Consider the following 26,444-nt stretch of genomic DNA (forward strand, 5'->3'; position numbering starts at 1 on the left):
ACTCTTCATCTGACAAAGGTCTAATATCCAAAATATATAAAGAACTTAAGAAATTAAACACCACCAAACCAAATAACCCAATAGAGAAATGGGGCGCAGAGCTAAACAGAGAATTCTCAACAGAGGAATATCAAATGGCTGAGAAACACTTAAAGAAATGCTCGACCTCCTTAGTCATCAGAGAAATGCAAATCAAAACGACACTGAGATTCCATCTTACACCCATCAGAATGGCTAAGATCAATAACTCAACTGACACCTCATGCTGGCGAGGGTGTGGAGAAAGAGGAACACTCCTGCATTGCTGGTGGGAATGCAAACTAGTACAACCACTTTGGAAAGCTATCTGGTGCTTTCTCAGAAAAATGGGAATAGGGCTTCCTCAAGACCCAGCTATTCCACTCCTTGGAATATACCCAGAGGATGTACTACCACACAACAGGGACATATGCTCAACCATGTTCATAGCTGCCTTATTCATAATAGCCAGAACTTGGAAACAACCTACGTGTCCCTCAACAGAAGAATGGATAAAGAAACTGTGGTACATTTACACTATGGAATACTACTCAGCTATTAAAAACAAGGAATTTCCAAAATTTGTGGACAAATGGATTGAACTAGAAATTGTCATAATGAGTGAGTTCACACAGAAGCAAAAAGAGATAAATGGTATATACTCACTTATATCGAGACACTAGCCCAAGGTGTACGTCCCCATGAAAAACTGTACCTACCAGAATAATGGGTAAGAGGGGAGGACATCCTATTGAAACTTTAGGTGTGAGAAGCCTGGGAGAAAGAGGAAATGGAAGGATCCAGTGGGTCCAGGAAAACTACAGGCGAGTCTAGGCCCTGGGGTCCTCCGCAAACTGTGGCAACAGCCAAGGAAAAAATAGGCGGTAAAAACCTTGAACCCCTACCCGGACTAGCCGATGGACATTCTCCACTGTTGAGTGGAGAAGAAGATCTAACTCTCACACAAACTCTGGTGCCCCATATTTGATCATGTCCCTTGGATGGAGATGCCTGGTGGCACTCAGAGGAAAGATAATAGGTCACCAAGGAGAGACTTGAAACCGTATGAGCATATTCAGGGGGAGGAGATCCCCCTCAGACACAGACATAGGGGAGGGGAGTAGGGGGGGGGAAGTGGGAGGAAGGGAGGGATGGGAGGATACATGGGATGGGCTAACAACTGAGATGTAATATGTATAAATTAATAAAAATGTATTAAAAAAAAAAAAAAAAAAAGAGTCCATTACACCTGAAGTTCAAGATTTCATGTTTTTGTGAAATTTCAAATAAAATTTTGGGACTTGAAATGTATTGCCATTTGTTTTATCTTGTAAAAAAATTAATAAAATAAAAATACTTGATACCCTATGAGCATATACAGGGGAAGGAAATCCCCCTCAGGAACAGTCATAGGGGAGGGGAAAACGGAGGGAGGGAAGAATGGGAGGATACAAGGGATGGGATAACCATTGAGATGTAACAGGAAAAAATTAATTAAAAAAATTTTTAAATAAATAAATAAATAAAGGAAAATTGACAACATAGATTTATCTCAAATGAATTTTTATTTGAATCCAAATAATGTATTTTTATTACATTGCCTGTATATTTTTCTCAACTTACAGGGCATTGTGTAATGACCTAATGTCCAGCATTTTTATACTCTTACAGCAAGCAAGAATTGGCAACAATTAGAAAGTAGCCTGAGAGTTATGCTCATCGACAAGCCTACCAATTACAGATCTGAGGAAGGGTTGCTACCACACAGAGGCAGCAATAGATCCAAGGGTGAGATATCATCCCAAGGTCAACAAGGCCTATTTATGTCAAGGACAACTGACAGCAAAGAAAGCTAACCGTGCCTTTAGGCAAGAAAAGGGCACAAACCAAAGTGTGGGGATTACAAAAAGAAGGGCACAGGAAGACAAAGACGAGTAGCATCAAAATCTGCTTCATGAGGACCTGGGAAGAGTAAGGGAAAATACATGCTTCTGCAAACACATCTCTAAAATTATCCAGGAAATATCCTTTTTATTAAATAATATTTGTGTTTATTTTTTGAAATTTTCATACATGTACATAATGGTTTTTTATCTTAATCACTATGAAATAAAAGAACTTCAATTTAGCCATATTTTATATGCACACACAAATATATATACTGCCACATAAACACACTTATGCACACATATGCACATATATGCACACATGTGAACACATGTACATATATACAGACACATTTGTATATTTAGATGTATAAAACACACTTATAATACAAATATACACCTATACACATAGATATGTTCATATAAATATACATACACACAAATGTATACTTAAGCATGCATATACCCACAAATATATACACATATTTATATCCACATACACATATGTTCATAACACTCTATACAGTCACGTATATGTGCATACACATATAAAACACACTTAATACATGCACACTTGTGTATATGCATGTACATACATACATGTGTGCATCTTTATCATCCACTGAGTTTATACTTGACATGCCACTACTCACAAAAACATGTGTGCAACATGAAAATCAGTCCTTAGCAGACCACTTGCAATTGTCCGCTGGAGCATGGTAAATGTTTGATTGATAGCCTGCACCTTGCTGACTGAAGTCACACACCCCATTATCTCTCAGCCTTCTTGGTCTGCTTTTCCAGAGTACAACTTGTGCTATGTTTTTCACCTTTCCTGTGTTCTTTTCAGCATAATTTCTGCCTAAGGTGACATCAAACACAGGGCTAAAGTGCTGTTTATTGTTCCTAAGTGAGAGGAGCTATGATGAGCTTCATAAAGAAACTCACTCATGAGAGGCGGAGCCATTAGGCCTTGAGTTCAAATATAAAGAAGCATGTGTGTGGCTCATTGCCATGAAATATGCAGAATATGTACATCTTTTAATATATGTGTTTATTGAAAGAGGTATTTACACAGTAGCGCATGTAAAACAAGATTATTACTGACTGATTAAATCATCAACAGTGGTGTTCAAGAAAGTAACTAATCCTTTATTTGCTAATTCAGATTTCCCCGTGCATTTACAGAGTGCAAATCCTCCAGTAATAAAAAGCTACTGTCATTACTACCGTCAACATATAGGAAGCCCACAGAAAGGATGCAGTAGCTTAAAATGCCCCTGCTCTTGCAGAGAACACAGTTTCAATTCTCAGCACCCATACATCAACACACAACTGCCAGAAACTGAAACTCTAGAATCTTCTAAGACTCTTTTGGTCTCCACAGGTACTGCATGTAGATAGTGCACATAAACACACACAGGCACAAACACAAAAAATAATGAGAATGTAAATATTTTTAAAAGATATATTCTTATATTAATCTGGAGGAATGGCTGCATTACAAATTAAATAAATGAGCCTAAGCATATCAACTTAGAATAGAATGGTATTAATTGCTTTAAATGGGGGTTATAGTACAACACATCAACATATTATATTATGAATATTCTACACTGTATAATACTATAATGAATGCATGTCTAGATACAGAAAAGTACATATGAGAAAAATACATATGAAAAATAGTGAGGAGGGCTGAAGGTTTTAAAATATTATACAAAATTCTCTAAGAATGCAGAAATGAGAAAAATTAAAGCTGGTACTCCTGTTACTGTTATTTGTGACACAAGGTTAACTAGGAACAAATCCTGACCTAGAAGGTTCCAACATCTGCTGTTGAAGGGATGTGTTTACAAGATAACTTAAAACTAGACAGATGGCAAGGCAGGGCAGCACATGCCTGTGATGTGGGAAACCTGAGACAAGGGTGCGGAGTTCAAAGTTATCCTTGGCTGTGCATTGCATTCAAGGCAAAGGTAATCTGGCCGAGGCCATGCCTCAAAACATTTAAATGGACATTAAAAGAATATACCGATGAATACTAGTGGAACAAAAATAAAACTTCACTGAAAAAAAGTAAGACGGGGTGACTGCTGGGCTAGACACAGATTCGGGTTATTACCTGTAGAACTGATGAATAGAATAAGAGAGAGCTCTGAGCAGAATCCACAAGGTAGATAAGATTTACGTTATAAGTGAATTCAAGCAAATAGCCGGGAAAGACAAACACGGTGCAAAACAAAAGAAAGGACTGTAGAAAGCAGCCAAGAGCTGTGTCACCAGGGAATTTATTAAGCTCCTTCCTTTTTTCAAATGAAGTTCTGTAATGACATCAAAGATAAAAAATTAAAAGATAATAACATAAATTATTTGTTGTAAGAGAACACTTTTAGTACTGGATGAGCATTAATGGGTCCTAAGTTGGATACACACACACACACACACACACACACACACACAAACACACACACAACCATATTAGTTCTGTTTTTCTCTGAAAATCTTAACTATTTAGTGATATATTTCAAAAAACCTAAATTATTGAGGAAAAAACTAAATAAAAATGTTGTTTAAGAATGCATAGAGTAGAAAGATAAATTATTACAAAATATAAAATATAAATCAAAGCAACGTAAGGCAAAAATAAAGGAATTGTATGTAGGATACACCATTTGTCAAGTTATAAAACCCTTTGACATGGACAAGAAAACTAGACCCATAAAGTAAAATGTGTATTTGCAACTCAAAATTTAAAGGCCAGAAATCCAATGTCAGAAAATGTGGACAATAACACTAAGCACAGAATATTGAAGTCAAAAAACAAAACAAATATCATTTTAAAAATGAAAAAGAAAAAAATTTAAAAATGAAAAAGTATTAGATGAAGTACATAAATGTAAGTAAATAAAATTATAAATCTGAATAATTTAATATTAAAATATGTAGTCTCCTCCAGCTCAGCAAGATGCCCAAGGGAAAGAAGGCCAAGGGGAAGAAGTTGGCCCCAGCCCCCGCCATGAAGAAACAGGAGGCCAAAAAGGTGGTCAATCCTCTGTTTGAGAAGAGGCCCAAGAACTTCGGCATCGGGCAGGACATCCAGCCCAAAAGAGATCTCACTCACTTCGTCAAACGGCTCCGCTACATCAGGCTGCAGAGGCCAAGGGTGCAGTTCAAGGTACCTCCCGCCATTAACCAGCTCACCCAGGCCCTGAACCCACAAACAGCGACCCAGTGGCCTAAGCTCGCCCACAAGTACAGGCCAGAGACAAAGCAGGAGAAGAAGCAAAGGCTACTGCCGCGTGCTGAGAAGAAAGCTGCTGGGAAAGGGGACATCCCAACTAAGAGGCCACCTGTCCTTCGAGCAGGGCTCAACAGTCACCACCTTGGTGGAGAACAAGAAGGCTCAGCTGGTAGTGATGGCCGACGAAGTAGACCCCATTGAGCTGGTGGTCTTCTTACCTGCCTGGTGTCGAAAGGTGGGTGTCCCCTACTGCATTATCAAGGGAAAGGCGAGGCTGGGGGCTGGTCCACAGGAAGAGGTGCACCACTGCTGCCTTCACACAGGTTAACTCGGAAGGGTGCTCTGGCTAAGCTGGTGGAAGCTGTTAGGAACAGTTACAACAGATGCAATGAGATCTGTCGCCACTGGGGACGCAACGTCCTGGGCCCTAAATCTGTGGCCAAGCTGGAAAAGGCAAAAGCTGAAGAACTCGCCACTAAACTGGGCTAAATGTACACTGCTAAGTTTTCTGTACATAAATATAATTACCAAATTATCTTCATCAAAAAAGTTAAAATATTAGAATATATGAAGCACAAATATTTATAAGTTAATAGCAAATTAATATAAGTTTAGTAATAGAAAATGAATTATATAATACACAAAGTTAAAGTTCTCCTTATAGCTAAATGGTGATGCCCAAATTTTAGAAGTAAAAAATGTAACTCATATTACAGGCTTATAAAACATTTACTAAAGTTCATTTGTTCCCTCATGAAGAAGTTATTAAATTTCAGGATTTTTTAAACCAATTCTGTCTTGAGTGCTATAAAACTGAGAATCAAAGAAGGGAAACACCATTAAAAGCCCAAACACATGGCAAGGTAAAAAGACTCTTGTAAAAAAAAAAATAGTAATGAAAGAGAAAAGGTTTTAAAGTTAAACACAAAACTTGATTTTTAAACAACAAAAATAAGAGTATTGTTTATAAAGTTCACAGTATCAGGCCAAAGTTCTTCCAAGAAAAAGCTTAAGACGTTTTTTGTTATCACCACATAAGAAAGAATAGAAATATACTATTTAGCTCAATAATATAGAAAAAACTAATAATCATAAGGAAGTATACAAGGAAAATAAAGAGAGAGGAAAATTTACTTAAATGAAAAAGTATGTAGACAAGGGCATCTGAAAAATTGTTTCTTTAAGGAATAAAATGTAAAAAAATAATTCTTATAAAGAATAATAAAAATAAAATCAAAACCAGGATGAGAAAGACATCATACCTGAAAACATGAAGGAAATTTATGCAAAAATGAGTGTCTTGTTAATAAAACTGTAATTATTAACTAAATATACTATTCAAACAGTCTATCAATAGAGTGACTTCCTCAGAAATGACAGAACCTAGGGAGCTGATAAACTTCCGGGATTTGAAATAAGTCTTACAGCTAAGCAAAAAAAAAAAAAAAAAAAGAGTAACTTTCTAAAAAACAAAACAAAACTGAGCTTTGAAAATAACGTGATGACTTCATATGGAGAAACAAAAAGCCCAGAATAGCAAAAACAATCCTATACAATAAAAGATCCGCTGGAGGAATCTCCATACCTGATCTCAAGTTGTACTATAGAGCAACAGTAATTAAAACAGCATGGTACTGGCACAGCAATAGGCTAGTGGATCAATGGAATCGAACTGAAGACCCAGAGATGAATCCACACACATTTGCTCACCTGATTTTCGACAAAGAAGCCAAATCCATTCAATGGAAAAACGACAACATCTTCAACAAATGGTGCTGGTCTAACTGGATGTCGACATGTAGAAAAATGAAATTAGACCCCTATTTGTCACCATGCACAAAACTCAAGTCCAAGTGGATTAAAGACCTCAACCTAAAACCACAGACATTAACCCAGTTAGAGGAAAAAGTGGGGAAGAGTCTGGAACTCATAGGCACAGGAGACAACTTCCTGAACAGAACACCAACAGCCCAGGCCTTAACATCAACAATTAATAAATGGGACCTCATGAGGCTGAGAAGCTTCTGTAAGGCTGGTGACACTGTCAAGAGAACAAAGCGACAGCCTACAGACTGGGAAAAGATCATCACCGACTCTTCATCTGACAAAGGTCTAATATCCAAAATATATAAAGAACTTAAGAAATTAAACACCACCAAACCAAATAACCCAATAGAGAAATGGGGCGCAGAGCTAAACAGAGAATTCTCAACAGAGGAATATCAAATGGCTGAGAAACACTTAAAGAAATGCTCGACCTCCTTAGTCATCAGAGAAATGCAAATCAAAACGACACTGAGATTCCATCTTACACCCATCAGAATGGCTAAGATCAATTACTCAACTGACACCTCATGCTGGCGAGGGCGTGGAGAAAGAGGAACACTCCTGCATTGCTGGTGGGAATGCAAGCTAGTACAACCACTTTGGAAAGCTATCTGGTGCTTTCTCAGAAAAATGGGAATAGGGCTTCCTCAAGACCCAGCTATTCCACTCCTTGGAATATACCCAGAGGATGTACTACCACACAACAGGGACATATGCTCAACCATGTTCATAGCTGCCTTATTCATAATAGCCAGAACTTGGAAACAACCTACGTGTCCCTCAATAGAAGAATGGATAAAGAAACTGTGGTACATTTACACTATGGAATACTACTCAGCTATTAAAAACAAGGAATTTCCAAAATTTGTGGACAAATGGATTGAACTAGAAATTGTCATAATGAGTGAGTTCACACAGAAGCAAAAAGAGCTAAATGGTATATACTCACTTATATCGAGACACTAGTCCAAGGTGTACGTCCCCATGAAAAACTGTACCTACCAGAATAGTGGGTAAGAGGGGAGGACATCCTATTGAAACTTTAGGTGTGAGAAGCCTGGGAGAAAGAGGAAATGGAAGGATCCAGTGGGTCCTGGAAAACTATAGGCGAGTCTGGGCCCTGGGGTCCTCTGCAAACTGTGGCGACAGCCAAGGAAAAAATAGGCAGTAAAAACCTTGAACCCCTACCCGGACTAGTCGATGGACATTCTCCACTGTTGAGTGGAGAAGGAGATCTAACTTTCACACAAACTCTGGTGCCCCATATTTGAACATGTCCCTTGGACGGAGATGCCTGGTGGCACTCAGAGGAAAGATAATAGGTCACCAAGGAGAGACTTGATACCGTATGAGCATATTCAGGGGGAGGAGGTCCCCCTCAGACACAGACTTAGGGGAGGGGAGGGGAGTAGTAGGGGGGAAGTGGGAGGAAGGGAGGAATGGGAGGATACATGGGATGGGCTAACAACTGAGATGTAATATGTATAAATTAATAAAAATGTATTTAAAAAAAAAAGAAAATAACGTGATGCTCTCCAACTCATTATAGGAGGAACAGGTTTCTGACAACAAATGCAAAAAAAAAAACATTTAAAAAACAGTGCTTAATTTTGTCAACAAGTGTACACTAAACACCCCCAAATAAAACAAATGAAAGCCAGTTTTATATTATAGGACTTCTGCTCTTGAGTCTTAGGAAACAATGTTTCAGAGACCAGATGCCTCAACAAGAGCAATCAGATGTGGCTTAAACTGCTTAGAAGTCTGTTTGATGGCCTCAGATAATTCATTAAATTCTGTACTCAGGGCTTGAAAGACCAAGGCTAGATTCTTTAACCTTAAGGCAGCTCTCAATACCTGGAATAAAATGAAAACAAAAATAAAAAACAAAAAAACTAAAATAGTATCTATTGAGAAAAGTATCCATTTCTTTAGAGTTTCTAGTTTGGTAGAGTGCAGGTTTTTAAAATATGCCCTAAAGATTCTCTGGATGTCCTTGGTGTTAGTTGTTATGCTCCCCTTTCCATTTCTGATTTTGTTATTTCCGATATTCTATCTTTACCTTTTAGTAACTTTAGATAAGGGTTTGTTGACCTTACTGATTTTCTCAAAGAACCAACTGTTTGTTTCATTGATTCTTTGGATGGTTTTATTTGTTTCTGTTTTATTGATTTCAGCCGTGTGTGTGTGTGTGTGTGTGTGTGTGTGTGTGTGTGTGTGTGTGTAACACATCTCGCCTTGGGCCTCTGTATTTGTTCCCATCTGCTGTGGAAGGAAGCCTCTGTGATGATGGCTGAATAAGACACCCCTATCTATGACAGTAGAACAGCGTTAGGAGTCATTTTACTGTTACATCTCTTTGAAGGTCAGTAGGATTTGGAGTTATCCTATGTCTCCAGGCTATCTAGTCTCTGGTTCTTGGTCAGTCCAGCAGTGTCAGGTATGTGCTCCACCTCATGGTTACTCCCACAAGGTTTATGCCACCATTGCCTTAGCATATTTTTGCAGCCAGGATAGATCAATAGTTTTGTCACTGAGTTTGTGTGTACATTTGTCTTTTGATAGCCTACAGAGTCCATTCTCATACTAACGACTCTAGAATGTAGGGGTAAAGGTTCTATGTAGGCACCAGCTTGGTCATTCCACATTCAATAAATTGTATGGGTGCTGTTTTCAGCAATGGAGACTTCCCGTCGGTTTCTTGGAAACAGCCTCAGTCGTTTGGAGGTTTCCATGGGACCCTTTTGGCCAACAACTCAATTGGATGAACCCCAGCCACAATCTAGAAGCTTTGTTTGATGACAAGAGATGACCAACCGGGACTTTCATCTCCCTCATTATTTGGGGACTTCATTAGGGTTGCCTTCATATATCATAGGAATTTTTCATTGCACTAAGCTACCATACTGTCATGCCCTTCAATTCTAGCTGTCTTTCCCATTTCCTCCCTTAATCCCGTCTCCCTTCCGCCTTCCCAACTGATCCTTTTCTTCTCATTCCCCCTCCAGTCCACTCATGAGATTTCCCCTCCTAGGGAGATCACTGTGTACTTCCTAGTCCTTCCTCGATGCCTAACCTTTCTGGGTCTATGTAGCTTGGTTATTATTTATTTAATGGTTAATATCCACTCACACCAATAGATAGGTCATCCATACAAAAGCTAAATAGATAATTGTTAGAGCTAACAGACATTAAAAACTAAATGGATCTAACAGATATTTGCAGAACATTTCACCCAAACACAAAAGAATATAAAGTCTTCTTTGTATCTCATGGAACGTTCTCCAAAATTGAACACATATCAAACACAAAACAAGTCTTTTGCCCTGTTTCTTTTGGGTATATTTTTTTCTTTTTGTTCTAGAGCTTTCAGGTGTGTTGTTAAGTTGTTAATCTGAGATCTCTCCAGTTTTTGTTGGTTCGTTTTGTTTATGCAGAGACTTAGTGCTAAGAACTTTCCTCTTAGAATGCCTTTTATTGTGTCCTAAAATATGGGTATGATGTTTTATTCATTCATATGAACTCATAGAGACTGAAGCAACAATCATGGGTCTGCAACAGGTCCTCTGGATATATATTATAGCTTTCATTTAGTGCTTTTATGTGACTCCTGAATGTATAAACAAGTGAGTCTCTGACTCTTGTTCCTTATCTTGGTCTTTTTTAATTTTTCTGTTGGCTTGGCTTGTTCAACTTTGATATGATAGTGTTTATTATATCTTATTATATTTTATTCTGTCACATTTGGTTGTTATCTCTTAGAACCCTGCTCCCTTCTAATGAGAGACAGATGGGAAGTAGATCTAGATGAGAGAGGAGGTGAGAAGGAATTGGGAGGAGTAGAAAGACAGGCAACTGTGTCCAGACTGTATGAGAAAAGAATCTATGTTAAACAAAAAGGAAAACTGGAAAACTAAAAGAACAGTAATAGTAAAAATAAAGTATTTATTTATAAAGTAAATAGGCAACAATTCAAGCAAGGAGTCTTAGCTGAAAGATAAATACAAAAAATTATAGTTTACACCTTCCAATTTGATTGAAGGAAACTTATTCCTTAAGCTAAGCATGGGAAGAAGCTAAGTAGAAGATCTCTTTAAAAATCTAAGTTTTAAAAATACTGAAAGAAAAATAAATTTAGAACAAACATTCAGAGATATTTTGGACTTTACATTGATAACCTTGGAAAAGTACATCTTTGGGATAGGGAAAAATAAGAGATAGGATAGACATTGTAAACTGGGAGCCCAGTTTCATAAAGTATCCTCTTTGATGGACTTCAGGTGTCATGTTCACTAAGAGCTGCCTCAATTAAGGGAAAACTCTGCTGCTCAGTATAAAGTCATTCTGAGTCTCTACTGTTTTTATGTAAAATATCTAATATTCAGTTTTTCAAAAGTGTGTGTGTGTGTGTGTGTGTATGTGTGTGTGTGGTGTGTGGTGTATGGGTGTATGTGTAAGTATGTGTGTGAGGAGGGAAAAGAGGGAGAAAGAGAAATAAACATTCAAGTCATAGTGAAAATATGTAATATATTTTAATTAATTCCCAAGGAGAGGGAAAAGCTAAAGAAAAGAAGAGGCAGGCAGAAGCAAAATTTCAAAAGATAATGTAAAAAGGATAACGTACAGACAGACAGACACACAGACAGTCACACAGGCAGGCAGGCAGGCAGACAGACAGAGAAAGTGAATGTGCACCTTTGTATAAGTGTGGGCATGGGAGATGCCATTGGGAATGTGTGGTGCTCAGAGAACCTTGGCTGCCAGTCCTGTCTTCCATCATGTTTGAGACCTGTTCCCTTTGTTGTTTGATGCTGCACTCACCAGCCTGACTGGTCCATTTTATGGGATTCTCTTGTCTGCATTTCTTATCTTACCATGGGAACAACACTGGCGATACCAGTGTGTGCTACCTCATTCAGTCGTACATGCGCGGGGGATTAGAAGTCAGATCTTCGCACATGTGTGGCAAGCACTTTACCCACTAATCCATCTTGCCCACCCAAAATTCAATTTACTTAAATTCTGAATAGACCACAAAACAATAAAAACTAGTAGGCAAGCAAGCACACCCATGGATTTCTAAATCACAGGGATTCCCAGGCACAGAACTATAGTGACTCACTCAAGAAAATGTATGCCAATGTGGAAGATTTCACCAGACATACTGATGCTACATTTTTTTTAAATCCTACATTTAAAAAAATTAATACTATACTTTTTAAAAGTCTTATGATGAAAATAATGTAGTAGTTAAAACTAAAATTTGTTTAGAAGTTAGTCTGATAGATAAAAATTAATTACGAAGGTAGAAAATAGGTAACTATAATACTCAGGTGGGATGTCAAGTGGAATGGAAGTGGCGGTGAATGCTTATAGTCCCAACACCCAAGAGGCTGAGCACAGAGGATCCATTTAAGGCCAGCCACGGCCATATACACAGGACCCTGCCCCAGAAAAAAATAAAAAGACTGGAAAACACATAATTCAGCCTAGTAAACATTCAAGGCATAGTGAAAACATGTAATACATTTTAAGTAATTCCCACGGAGAGGGAAAAGATGAAAAAGAACCAGACAGATGCAAAATTTGAAAAAATAATGTAAATATACTTTTCTAAATGGTTTAAAGAATTAAATCACCAATTCAAAACACACTGGGAAAATTTGAACAGAAAGAAAGAAAGAAAAAGAAATCTGTATCCAATGTTCTCTATTTAAAACCAGTGAAGATTAAAGTCAGGAACTAGACAATGCTGTCCACTCTCTCCATATCTCTTCAACATAGTACCATAGTACATGAAGTTCTTGCTAAAGCAATAAGACAACGAAAGGAGATCAAGTGGATCCACATGGGAAAGGAGGAAGTCCAACTATCCCACTTGCAGATGATATGATAGTGCACATAAGTGACACCCAAAATTCCACCAGAGAACTCCTACAGCCAATAAACACTAGCAAAGTGGCTGGATAAAAAAAACCAACTTTAAAACATCAGTAGCCCTCCTGTATACAAATAACAATCATGCTGAGAAAAAAATTAGAGAAACTACACCCTTCACAATAGCCACAAGTAACATAAAGTATCTCATTGTAACTCTAACCAGGAAAGTGAAAGACTTGTATGAAAAATTCTTCAAGTCTCTGAAGAGGGAAATTGAAGATGATATCAGAAGATGGAAAGATCTCCATTGTTTTTGGATTGGGACAATTAACAGTAAAAATGGACATCTTACAAAAAGCAATTTACAGATTCAATGCATCCCTATCAAAATACTTACACAATTTTTAAAGACCTTGAAAGATCAATTCTCAACTTCATATGGAAAAAAACTCAGAATAGCTAAAACAATTCTGTACAATAAAAGAACCTCCGGAGGAATCTCCATCCATGATCTAAAGTTGTACTACAGAGCAACAGTAATTAAAACTGCATGGTACTGGCATAGCAATAGGCTGGTTGATCAATTGATTTGAATCAAAGACCTAGAAATAAATCCACACACCTATGGACACTTGATTTTTGACAAAGAAGCCAAATCCATGTGATGGAAAAAGGATAGCATCTTCAACAAATGGTGCTTGTCTAACTGGATGTCTACATGTAGAAAAAATGCAAGTAGATCCATATTTACCACCATGCACAAAACTCAAGTCTAAGAGGATTAAAGGTCTCAACATAATACCAGAGATAATAAATCTACTGGAAGAAAAAGTGGGGGAAAGCCTGGAACACATTGGGACAGGCGACAACTTCCTGAACAGAACACCAACAGCCCATATTCTAAGGTCAACAAATGGGATTTATAGCTAAACAGAGAATTCTCAACAGAGGAATACTGAATGGCTGCAAAACACTTAAAGAAATGCTCAGTGTCCTTAGTCATCAGAGAAATGCAAATTAAAACGACTCTGAGATCCCATCTTACAAACATCAGAATGGCTAAGATAAAAAATTCAAGTAACAGCGCATGCTGGCAAGAATATGAAGAAAGGAGAACACTACTTCACTGCTGGTGGGAGTGCAAACTTTTACAACCACTTTGGAAATCAATCTTGTGCTTTCCCAGAAATTTGAGAATAGGGCTACCTCAAGACCTAGCTATTCCACTCCTTGGCATATACCCAAAAGATGCTCCACCACACAAGGATGTTTGCTCAGCTATGTTCCTGATAGCCAGAATCTGGAAACAATCTAGATGTCCCTCCATGGAATAATAATAGATAAAGAAACTGTGGTACATTTACACTATGGAATACTACTCAGCTATAAAAAAACAACAAGGAAATCTTAAAATTTGCAGGCAAATGAATGGAACTAGATTTGATCATTCTGAGTGAGTTAACCCAGAACCAGAAAGATACACGTGATATATGCTCACTTATAATTGGATACTAGCCCAACATGGATGTACTCTGAGAGTGTTCATTCAGCGGGGGATTGGGACTGATGCTGGGACTTCCTACTGAGACTCCAGGTGAGAGTGGTATGGGAGAATGGGGAAATAGAATGACCCAGTGGGTCCTGGAACCCTACAAGAAGACCACTAAAGGCTGGCAAATCTGGACCCAGGGGGCATACACAAAGTACTGTACTAAGCAAGGACAATGCTCGCAGTAAAACTAGATACTCTCCCTAATTCAGATCTAGCCAACAGACAGTGCATTCTCCACAGTTGTGTGGAGAGCAAGGACTGCGTCTGACATGATCTCTGGTATCCCCTATTTGACCACTTCCCCTTAGTGGGGAGGCCTGGTGGCACTCAGAGGAAGGGGAGGCAGGTTACCAAGATGAGACCTAATAGGCTGTGATCATGTGGTGGGGGAGGAAGTCCCCTTCTGTCAAAGGCCTAGGAAGGAGAATAGGGTGAAAGAGGGAGGGAGGGAGAATGGGAAGATACAAGTGAGGGGACAACAACCAAGATCTAATCTGAATAAATTATTTAAATTAAAAATTCTAAAAAAAAAAATAACAGAGAAGAACAAAGTTGAATAAGTGCTGTAGAGATAGCTCAGTGGACGAAGTGCTTGCCATGTGTGGCGTTTGGTCTTAACCATCAACTTGACAAAATTCTAGGATCACCTGGAAGCTGAGCTTCTGATCCTGGCTGTAGGACATTATTTATGACTGCCTTAATAGAGATGGGAAGACCTACCTCCTGTGGGCAGCATCATTCCCTAGACAGAGGATCCTGAACGGTGTAAGAGTGAAGAAAGCAGGCTGAGTAATAGTATCCGTGTAGTAATTTACTCTCCCTTTCTGACTGTGGACATAATGTGACTAGCTTCTCCAAGTTCCTGCTGCCTTGACTTTCCTGCTGTGATGGACTAAGCACCAAACTGTGAGCTAAAATAAACTCTTTCTCCCTCAAGTTGCTTTTGTCAGAATATTTTGTCATAGCCATAGGAAAAGAAGCTAAAGCATTATGAATATGTGAGGACTAAAATTTGTGTCTCCAGAGGCCACATAAAGCTGGTAGAGTGTGTCAATAATCTCCACATTCCTAAAGCATTCTGGGAAATAGGGATAGGAGAATCCATGGAAACTAAAAGGCCAACTAGTTGATGTACGCAACATTGAACAGAGTTCAGAGTAAGAGACCCTGCATCAACCAAGTTGGAAGTCAAGAACGGATACCTGAAGTTGCCATCTGACCCCTACATGTCAAGTATAGCACTTCTATATTCTCACCTACACAAATATACATATAAACACCTGCACACTACATATGCATCATTCAGACATATGTCAAAATTCCACTTAAATATTTTTAGATATGAGTGTATGAATTTCAGAAGCTTCTTCAGAAATAGGTTTAGATATGACTTTTTTTTTGAAAAGTCTTTAATGTTAGTTATCCCTCCTTATATTCCTTCCTTTACTGTGACCTCTATCCCCCTAACCCATTTTGACTTTATTACTTCATTATTTCCTTAAACTCTTTATACCACTATGCTCTATCTTCTTTCTTTGGAAGATCAAGACTCCCCTTGCCCCATCAAGGCCAGTTATTAAATTCCTGGTATCTATAGGTATTCCAAATGAAACACCTGTATCTGAAAATTTAACACTAACATCCACAAATGAGAGAAAACAGGTAATATTTGTCTTTCTGGCTCTGGATTATCTCATTCAGCATGATTGTTTTCAGTTCCATCCATTTAACCATGAATTTCATAATTTTATTTTTAACTGCTAAGTAATACTCCATGTACAAACACACCTTGTTTTTATTATCCATTCATCAGTTGATAAACATTTACATTTCCTGACTATTGCAAGTAGGGCAGTAATGAACGTTGATGAGTCGATCTCTCTTTAGTAGGATACAGTGTCCCTAACATAAATATACCACTACTGAGTATATACCCAAGAGTGGTATAGCCAGATTTCTATGGTAGATCTCTTTGTGCTAAACAACACAGATTAACAAATAAAAATCTCACAACCAAAAATTGCTTACTTCTTTTGGAGCTGGTGGCTGATGAGGCATCTCAACCCTTAAATAAGCTATTACAGTTGTTCTTGATTACCTTTCACGACTTGATAGTAAGACACTACTGGTGAAAATGCCATATACTTGAGTCATGGAACATGGAGAAACCAATTGGGTATTGGCCTGGAAATTCATAGTGCTAGAAGGTGCCATGCATGGTACTGAGTGAGAAAAGTAGCCATCAATTTTATCGAGCTGTAAATTTTGCAAGTTATAATAATGACTGACTTAGCATGATAGGCCCATGGGAGTAATAATGGCATGCATGTCATAGGAGTAACCATTTACTTTATGAATAAATGTAAGGTCTATTTCACAAAATGAAACCAACACCTGACACCATTGCTAAACCTCAGAATATGTGGCTTGATAAACCATAAACCCTCTGGGCTTGGTATTAAACTGAGTTTTAAAAGACTTATTTCTACACCATATATTAATTTATATCCCAACCCTCATCAGAGAAGCTTTTTTGTGGTAGATGGCTATGAACACACATTCTCACAACTGATCAAGGTATAGGTATAAGAGACTCTGGAATACTCAATCCTAAATGTGACATCTTTATCTCCTCACATGGGATCGTTGCTGAAGAAAGATCAGAAAGATTTTTGAGTCACAGATGGTGGATTACAAGAAGAAAAGGTATACAAATGAACACACAATAATTACGACAAAATGCACAATACTTGTGCAAGTTCAAGCCAGACAAAATCCCAGCATAGAGAGGAGAGGTGGATGCAAATATCCACTACTGGCATTTGATAGTTGCTGGGAGAGAAAGAGCTAGTTCTCTGTATGGGTATGGCCCCTGGAAATCAACCACACTCCAGTGGAAGGCTCTGCATCTAGCAATATATACATAGCACAAATTTGAACTGATGGATTAAAAATAGACAAAAAAGAGGACATAAAGTTGAATGGGTTTAGAAGGAGGAATGGATCTGGGAGGAGTTGGGAGAGGGGGTAAAATCTGATTACAATAAATTTATGAAGCTCTCAACAAACTAATAAAACAAGGAAAAACAAATAGACAGCAAAATCTTTCAAACTGTTTAAATGAAAATAAATTTGTTAACTTAAAAAGATCCAACATTAGTTTTATAATTATTTCTCCACAGAAACAAACAAATAAACCTAAAAGTCAATGGTACAACAGTCTGAAAGAGCTGAAAGCAAAGAACTACCTGCCTAAATTAAAAATGTCCTTTGTAGGCACAAATAAAATGCAAATTGAATAGCTTTCAATAAAATACACCAAAATAAATAAATATATTTGTACTATTCTACCAACCAAGAAGATAAAAAACATAGTAAGAGAAACTAGGCAAATGCTTGAACATTCTCAAGAAACATGAGACCTTAGGTAACTGTAACTGTATTAGTTCTGTTAGAATAACAAAAGTCTAAAGATGATCAACTTATAAGGGGAAAATGTTTACTTGGGCTCAAAGTACTAGAGGTTCCAGTTGATGACTGGCTGACCTCATTGTTTGAGGTCTGTCAGAGGGCCAGATATTGTTGGAGTACACGGTAGAACAGAACTGCTTATAAAGAAAACATTTTTATTAGGGCTGGCTTAGAGTTCAGAGGGTTAGTCCATTATTGTCATTCAGGAAGCATAGCAGCATGCAGGCAGACATGGTGATGGAGGGGAGCTAAGAGTTCTACATCTGAAGAGTTCTACATCACGGGTATACACCCAGGAGTGGTACAGTTGGTTCATGAGGTAGAACTATTCCCAATATTCTGAGAAGCTGCCACATTGATTTCCAAAGTGGATGTACAAGTTTTCACTCCCATCAGGAATGTAGGAACATTCCCACAGGGCCTGTTTTTTTTTTTTCAAAGTACCACATGCACTAAGTGTAAAAGCAAACTCACACAAAGTTTGAGTAAGTGCAAATTAATATGTACTATTTTATGCCTGACTTAAGTCTCAGAACTTTCATTTCTAGGTTTATACTATGGAGTATTGAGCTCATAGAGCCACCAAAATCATGTATGACAATAGCCACAGTCATCTCATTTACAGTAGTTCCAAAATGCTCAATATCATGGCAGAATAACTGTAGCTGACAATAATTAATTAAATGCTTGAAAGAGCTATTAGCATTTTGAGTGTTCCTAACACAAAGACAAGATAAATGTCTGAGGTGACAGATGTGCCAATTGATCTGACCTGATCATTATACATATTGAAATGTCACACTGCATTCCATAAGCATGTAAAAGTACCCTGTGCCAATTAAAAGTAAAAGTACATTTTCAAAAAGATTGTAGGCAAAATTATATTTCTATGCACAGCTGCATTAAATGGAATTAGGTTAAATATTTCAATGCAGAGAAAGATGGAACAATATGGTGCTTATTAATAGAATAGCTCCCAACAGAGAAAGGTCAGAAATAAAGAGCTAAGACACAAACGCAAACCATGTGATGATTAACCTAACAATGTTTACTCTATTAATGGTAACAAAGAAAATTTTAAAACAGACCTTTAATAGAAATTCAAGATGATACTTTATAGTGATATAACACTGCTTTTTGTGGCTAATGTAATAAATGTAAAAATGTCAATAAGACTATTATTGGAATAAAAAAGTAACAAACTTAAATCGTACACAGAAAATGTAGCACTCACTAACTCAAAGTGTACATTCTTTTTAAAGGCCATGAAATACTTGACATAACTAACAACATAACTCACCAGAGGGAAACTCTCAATAAATGCCAAAATATTAAAATGATTTTGGAAGATTACATAAGTAGTATAGAAGTATACTAGAAATAAGTGGCAAATATGTAATCAGAAAATATCTCAATGCTTTTATTTTAAATAATGTCTTTCTAAATAAAGGAAAGATGTGTGAAAAATCATTTTCAAGAATTATAGTAATGAAAACTATTGGAACAGAGACTAAAAGAGGTATGTGAAGATTTTGGGAGTGAAATTTCTGTCAATGTCTGTGATGGAGAAGAAGAAAGTGACAATTATTACAGTGTCCCACTGAAGAAATCAGAGACAGAAAAAAAAATGAAGGCAAGATCAGAAATTAATAGACTAGAAATTAAACAAGCAACAGAGAAGTGAGAACACATTTTTTTTGTGAAATGTTAGTAAGTTTGAGAAGCCATGGCACAGTTAGTGAGGTGAGATGCACACAGTAGCACCTGTCTGTATTCCCAGTAGATGGGAGACTGAGGCAGTGACACTGGGTTTGAAGCCTGGGGGCACATGGTAAGTTCTACTTCAGCCTAGGACAGAGCGGAAGACCTTATCCACACACACACAAAGCAAATGCTAACAAAGTGAAACAGAGGAGATACTATCAACTAGAAATGAAGGATGACACAATCACATATTCATAGACTTTAGAAATATACGCTACTGTGAGTTTGTAATGTCTGAAGATCTAACAAAGCTGGCAGATTACAAGCACAAGCCAATTTACCAAAATTAGCTGGAGGGAAATTATTAAAAACATGAATAGCTTTTATATGTATTAAAGAAATAATGCTAAGCCTGATGATTTGAGATGCATCCCTGGACCCCACATGATGGAAGGAGAGAACGGACTCCAAGTGTCCCCACACCTCCACATGTGACCCATGACATGAGTGCACTAATACAGTCACACACATACACAAAATAAATGCATATGTGAGAAAAAAATAATCTTTAATAAAATATCATGTGTGTGATATGTTTTATTCTTTGGTTATTTAAATATTAACTCAAATATTATATTTAAAATTTGAAAAACCCAGAACAGTAGAAAAAGGAAATATTTGTAAGTCATACTTTGAGCCCAGCATACTTCTGGCACAAAACATAAGAAATTCATCACATGAAATGTAGCTCACCACCAATTTCCCTATGATCATACATGCAGAAATGAGAAACATTTCACTAGCAAATCTATGTAAAAACAGCAGTGTGCCGTGAGTGAACTGGGTTTGTTTTGAGAATGAGAGGTTGGCATAGCATTCAAACAGCAATATGGGTCACTAGCCAGCCTTAAAAATCCACATCAAAACAAACTTATTTGTAACAAAAGCTCAGTGATCTCTCTTGAAGAAACACAAAAAATTAATATAAAATTTCTCTAAGAACGTAATTTTAGTTTGAAACAGCAAAAATAATCGTGAAAAAGAAAGCTTCAGACATAGCTAAGTGGGCAGTGGGGCTGATCTAGGAAGTTGGCATGAGAAATGATTTCTTGTGAAAACATGAGAAAATTGCGTGAGTAGAGTCAGGAGTTACACCACATACATACAGAACTAAACCATGCAACCTCAAAGGTATGACAAGGGAGCCACAGCTAGGAGGAGCCTTACTCCCCTCAGTGAATATACTGGTTTATCAAATGTTTATATGAGAAACAAAGACACACAGTATCTATCTGCCCCATGCATACAAATAAATTATAGATAGACCATAGACTACTGTGAAAGTTATAGCAATAAAATTTTTAGGACTTGTAGAATATTTTCATGAATGTGGAATACATGCGTAGTTTTTAAAACTGAAGATCAGGCTGGAGAGATGGCTGCGCAGTCAAGAGTACTGACTGCTCTTCCAGAGGTCCTGAGTTCAATTCCCAGCAACCACATGGTAGCTCACAAGCATCTGTAATAGAATCTGATTCCTTCTTCTGGTGTGCATAAAAACAGAGCAATCACATACCTAAAGTAAGTAAATAAATCTTTTTTTAAAAAACAAACTGAAAATCAAGGCGGGAGAGAGGGAGGAACAGGAGGATACAAGTGATGGGGAAACAACTGAGATGTAACCTGAATAAATTAATTTTAAAAACCTGAAAGCCAATAGCGTTAATTCTAACAGGAAAAAAATTGGCAAACTGAGTTCTTTCAAAGTTTTAAGGCCTATACATTAAATAAAATGTTCCAGAGTGAAAATATTATAATAAATATTTTAAGAAATAATATATATAATATGATATATGTTATATATAATAATATTTAAGATAATATATGATAAGTGGATCACATAAGAAATATATAAAGAACCTTTATTTTATTTTTTACTTTTACATACATATTTATAGTATTATACATATATACAATAAACTACATATAGCAATAAGGACCAGGAGACAATTAGTAATTATATAAATGTTACATTCATAGTATTTTGCCTATTTGTTTTTGGAAACTCTGGAGAAAACATCTTTCCTATTGATGAGTCTACAGTCTGAATGTAAATCAATGTCTATCATATCTCTATCAACTTAAAAATTTCTATCTAGAGCTAAAAACATCTTAACCCCTAAACAACTAAGCTTATTTGTAAAACTAAGTTATCTGGTCTTTAAATCCATCAGAGACTTGAAAAGGAATAAAATTAATTATCTGAATAAACAGGAAGTGCAACTTAGCAGCTTCCAAGATGAGAAAATGACAGAGGTGGTTAGCTACCTAAACAGTCACCCAAAACTCTCTATAACGTTGCAGCACTGTCTTTAGCCTTCTTGCCCATTCATTATATCAGGGAGGCATATTTGTGAGGCAGGAACTATTGAGGACTTGCTTACCCTGTCTTTGCAGAGTTTGGCCATTGACTCTGCCTGCATCCAAGGCTTCCCAATTTTAGGCAGAATTCTGTTGGTAGCAGAAATGAGGGCATTTTGCCCAGTGGCTTATTTGCTACATTTGAAGTCATCTCCATAAGGAGGTTCTTTGATGCTCATCATCTTCTTTGAGGTTGGCTGAGTGTTACCAAGATTTAACCTGTCCTGCTGTCAAAGAATCTTTAAAATAATAAAAGCATCTTTAAATGCCATATTCTGTAGGTCTCTGGGTTTTTTGAAGACCTTATCTATTTTACTTTATCTATCTATAGAATCCTATCTATCTGTTAAACATAGTTGCAGATTCTTGTGATGAAAATAGACTAATAATTGACATGGCTATGAGTTGATCAACTAACAATTAACCTGTAGCACTTAATTGTCCTAAATAGTCTTTAATATTACCTTCAAAGTACTGGAAATAAACCTTGTATTATATTTGAGTTATATAGGTACACTACCTCCTATTTGAGTAGCAATATATTTGAGTAGCAATATATATTGTGTGAAGAATAATTGTGAACTTGAATTCTACACCAATGTTTTATTTTGCATCAATATACAGAATTCTATACCAGTGAATTAAAAATAACCATATTTGTGAGTAACAGTTAAGGTCTTAAGTTGAGGAGTAGGTTCAATAATCTAATTTTTGTCCTGTCATCCTACATATATCGAAATTCTCCTCTTCTTTCTCTTCAACCTCTATCTCCGTACTGAAGAAAAAAAGATAAAGGAAAAGAGAGACATACCTGAGTCCAACATCCTTTTCTCTCTGAATAAGATCAATAATAACTTATAACCAACTCTCAATGAAAATAAACATCCATATCCCAAGAAAACAACCAAAAACCCTACCCAACCTCCCTTAAAGGAAATGAGGCATCGTTCTCTTTTTAAGGCTTCTTCTGGCTGATTCAGGACAAACATACTTTTGTAGATGCCCAAATACAGGGGAAAATGATTAAGCAACCTAGGAATAGCATTTGTGGTTCAATTTCTACATAATGAGAAACTCCATGGTTAATAAAAGTCCTGTGTGGGACAGTCTGAAATAATGGATCAATTGGGATCAGAAGCTTTCTTTGAAGCTGTCCTATTCTGATGAGGAACAATTGAAGCACTTGGTGCTGGAACATGAAGGATGCAGGATGTCAGAGTCCAGCATGCTGAGAGGAGTGGATTCTGTCAGGTCTGATCCAGCATCAGTGTCCCATTCTTTTGTTCTGAAATATAATTTCTCAAAAGCATTATACAGCCCTAACATTATAAAAGTATGAGGTGTGGAGGATGCACAGAACAGATTAAGGCTGGTTCTCTGTCCTTTGTATGAGCAGAAGAAGACATATGTAAATCTTCATTTACACCATGTGAAGAATTGCATGTAAAAATAAGTCACTGGGATTCTGTAACCAACAAGAAACATTGTCTATGCATAGGCATTCATGTCTCAGCAAGTGCCAGAGTTTATTCCCATGTAGTGGGGTAAGCAATATAAGTTTCTTGCTTGTTCATGTAAGTATAGACTGGCTTGAGTTAGGAGTCTCTATTTCATCTATATCTGTTTCATTTTGACCTTTTAAATTTGTATTTTATTTACTATAATCTATTCACACTGCATCCTGACTGCCATCCCCTCCCTCCTCTTCTTCCATTCCCACCCTCCCTCCCTTCTCTGCCCATTCCCCTCCCTCAGACCTCTGGCAGGGGGTCAGGCTATTAGGTCTCATCAGGATAGCCTGCAGCCTTCTCCTCTGTGTGCCTGCTAGGCCACCTTGTCTAGGGGCAGGGACCAAATTGTGGGTGTCAGAGTGCATGTCAGAGGTTCAGCAGCAGTCCCCCGTCTCTGTAGAGAATTGGCAGTCTATTGGTTACATCTAATCAGGGGGTCTTGGCTTCTGCATGCACTGTCCTTAAATGGTACATCAGTCTATGCAGGCACCCCCTTTGTCCACATTCTTAAACCCCAATGGTCTCCCTGTGAGGCTCCTGCCCCCTCCTAGACCCTCCATCCCCCAACTCTGGTATACAATTTGCAGCTCTTCTCCCATAGTCCTGCTTCAAGTCCCAGCATCTGTCCTGGTCCTCCACTGGGTGCAATCTCTATGTTGGGACATCTATGTTGGGCTAATATCCACTTAGAAGTAAGTATATACCATGAGTATCTTTCTGAGTTTGGGTTACCTCACTCAGTATGATCATTTTTAGTTCCATCCATTTGCCTGCAATTTTCAATATTTCCTTGTTTTTGATAGCTGAATAGTATTCCATTGTGTAGATGTACCAGAGTTTCTTTATCCATTCTTCAGTTGAGGGACATCTAGGTTGTTTCCAGATTCTGGATATTACAAATAAAGCTGCTATGAACATAGTTGGAAAAAATGCTCTTGTTGTATGGTGGAGCATCATTTGAGCATACGCCCAGGAGTGGTATAGCTAGGTCTTGAGGTAATATTATTCCTAGTTTTCTAAGAAAGCACAAGATTGATTTCCAAAGTGATTGTACAAAGTTTCACTCCCACCAGCAATGGAAGAGTGCCCTCCTTTCTTCACATCCTTGCTAGCATGTGCTGTCACTTGAGTTTTTGATCTTAGCCATTCTTATAGGTGTAAGATGGAATCTCAGAGTCGTTTTGATTTGCATTTCCCTGATGACTAGGGATGCTTAGCATTTCTTTAAGTGTTTCTCATCCATTCGATATTCCTCTGTTGATAATTATCTGTTTAACTCTGTAACGTATTTATAATTGGGTTATTTGTTTTGGTGGTATGTAATTTTTGAGTTCTTTATATTTTTTTGGATATTAGTCCTTTGTTGGATTAGGATTGGTGAAGATCTTTTCCCAGTCTGTAGGCTGTAGTTTTGTTCTGTTGACAATGTCTTTTGCCTTACAGAAGCTTTTCAGTTTCATGAGGTCTTATTTATTAATTGTTGGTCTTAGGGCCTGAGCTGTTAGTGTTCTGTTCAGGAAGCTGTCTCCTGTGCCAATGAGTTCAAGGCTCTTCCCCACTTTTTCTTCCAACAGATTTAGTATGTCTCGTTTTATGTTGAGGTATTTGATCCATTTGGACTTTAGGTTTTTGCATGGTGATAAAAATGGATCGATTTTCATTTTTCTACATGTAGACATCTAGTTAGACTAGCACCATTTGTTAAAGATGCTATATTTTTCTATTGTGTGGATTTGGCTTCTTTGTCAAAAACCAAGTGTTCATAGGTATGTGGGTTTATTTATGGCTCTCTGATTTGAATCCACTGGTCAACCAGCCTATTTCTATGCTAGTACCATGCTGTTTTTATTACTGTTACTCTATAGTACAGCTTGAGCTCTGGGATGGAGATTCCTCCAGATGATCTTTTATTGTACAAGATTGTTTTTTAGCTATGCTGGGTTTTTTTGGTTTTTTTCTATATGAAGTTGAGAATTGATCTTTCCAGGTCTGTATAGAATTGTGTAGTGATTTTTGTCACCCATTAAAGGTAATCAATACAAAACATCAATACAAGAACAGTGGGTCCATGATTGTGACTACCTGACACATTGCTCAAAAGCTTCTGGAATTGGTTAGTAGAGAGAATTTGGAGATAAAGGCTAGAGATAGCCGAGTATGCTAGAAACAGACCCTGCTGGGTGATTATGATCAGGCCTCAGAGGACTGAAACTGCAGTGTAGACTACAGTACGTTGTGGACAACTGACCGGGGCCAGTGGTATAAGTACAAGATGGACGACTGACCGGGGCCAGTGGTATAAGTACAAGATGGACGACTGACCAGGGCCAGTGGTATAAGTACAAGATGGACGACTGACCGGGGCCAGTGGTATAAGTACAAGATGGACAACTGACCAGGGCCAGTGGTATAAGTACAAGATGGACGACTGACCGGGGCCAGTGGTATAAGTACAAGATGGACGACTGACCGGGGCCAGTGGTATAAGTACAAGATGGACGACTAACCGGGGCCAGTGGCAACATTTTATGATTTAAAGAAATGTGCTTGGGTGTCAAACTGACAAAGAGTAGATTTTGGTGATTAATTTTAATTGGTAACTTGATACTTAGATTGTTTCTATTCTGGTCATGGTGGTGATAAAACTGGCTGGCAGAAACATGGTTCTGGACATCCAGACCAGAACAATTCAATAAGGAAATTCAGTGAAGTCTTCCAACTTAAAAAAGAAAATTGTGTGCATACATTGTAAAAATGCTCTTTGCTCTAAAATCAAATGAAGCTGGTAAAAAAAAAAAAAAAGAATATTGTGTGATTGGATATTATATGATAATATATGTAGAGAACTCTAAAGGTAGGTTTTCTTCAATAGGTTATAGAATTAGTTAATGAATTCAGAGAATTTGTAGACTACGGTATGAACCAGCAAA

The 26,444-nt window shown here is 37.5% G+C and overlaps 1 pseudogene across 1 annotated transcript; it reads left to right on the forward strand.

The window, feature by feature from the left end:
- Positions 1–4,872: 4,872 nt before the first annotated feature.
- Positions 4,873–5,728, forward strand: LOC311601043 (large ribosomal subunit protein eL8-like; annotated as a pseudogene). The gene has a single exon. The product of its transcript is annotated as a large ribosomal subunit protein eL8-like (transcript).
- The last annotated feature ends 20,716 nt before the right edge of the window (positions 5,729–26,444 follow it).

This window comes from Acomys minous, assembly GCF_964271855.1.
Source record: "Acomys minous genome assembly, chromosome: 1".
Lineage (NCBI taxonomy): Eukaryota > Metazoa > Chordata > Mammalia > Rodentia > Muridae > Acomys > Acomys minous.